This window comes from Lactuca sativa, chromosome 8 (assembly GCF_002870075.4).
Source record: "Lactuca sativa cultivar Salinas chromosome 8, Lsat_Salinas_v11, whole genome shotgun sequence".
Lineage (NCBI taxonomy): Eukaryota > Viridiplantae > Streptophyta > Magnoliopsida > Asterales > Asteraceae > Lactuca > Lactuca sativa.
The window spans coordinates 172,458,582-172,459,683 of NC_056630.2; the positions used below are offsets into that span (position 1 = coordinate 172,458,582).

Genomic DNA, 1,102 nt, shown 5'->3' on the forward strand with positions numbered 1-1,102 from the left:
CATATTTCATTGTCTTTTTTCCTTTTTTAAAGGTAAACATCCATCAATTTTGAATTAACTCTCTCTTTTATCAAATATCATGTTCTTCATTTTAGAGAACATTAATCTCTGTTAGTTTTTATTTATTTATTTATCCTGTTATGTGTTGGATTATAGCAGTGAAAGGAGCATTAAAAATAAAAAACAAAAACAAAAATATAATTCTCTCCTTATTATCATATGTCTAATATATTTTGTACTTCAATTTGCAGAAAGATCATCAAGCAATAGATATCCTTTTAACAAAGATCGATATATATCAGCTTTTTGCTTTCAAACATTGTTGGGGAAGAAGGTTGAAACTTGCTCTTTGTGAAGGTAATTCTTTTTTCTTAATGTATTATCCTCTATATTCTTGATATTTTCCCACTTTTTAAATCTTTTGTCAAATTCTCACTTTTGGATATAGAGCTTGATGAGAGAATGCGTGACCTAAATCTTTTATCAAATTCTCACTTTTGGAGGTGGCCATAAGAAAAGGTAAGCAAAGGGTAATTTGGTATTTGTTGCTGTTATTGTGTATTACAATACTTCCATGTATATATGTATAAAGTTTGTTCTTTTTCAGATTTGCCTTTTACCATTGATTTCCTTATTGAGGCATTGTACTTTGAAAATGCTAATTCTTACCTTTTGTCCATGTAGGATCCACCAGGAACAGGAAAAACACAAACAATTCTTGGGCTTCTTAGTGCCATATTACATACCAACTGAGTATCTAAGTCTCTTAGTAACTTTGTAAGACATTGATTACTTGAGGGTATTTTTAGTAACATTGTAAGAGATTGATTACTTGAGGGTACTTATGGTATATAATGTTATATTCTTTTGTTAACATGGTCCTTAGTGCAATGAATTATCTTTATTGTTTATGGTATTTTATTTTGTATTATGAGACTTTTAATGTGTTATTTAATTTGAAAATTAGTAAATCTATCAAAAAAGTATTTTATTCCTATTATGAGAAATTAAATGCAAATTTAATTTAAAAATTAATAAATATATAATTTTTTTAAACATTTAAATTTACGATACGCAAAAATGTGTGTCATCTTCATTTATG

At 27.0% G+C, this 1,102-nt stretch overlaps 1 long non-coding RNA gene across 1 annotated transcript; it reads left to right on the forward strand.

Annotated features, from left to right (window-relative positions):
- The first annotated feature begins 451 nt into the window (after positions 1 to 451).
- Positions 452 to 874, forward strand: LOC128127525 (uncharacterized). Its single transcript, XR_008225331.1, has 2 exons — positions 452 to 519; positions 685 to 874. It is a non-coding gene; the product is annotated as an uncharacterized LOC128127525 (long non-coding RNA).
- Positions 875 to 1,102: the final 228 nt, after the last annotated feature.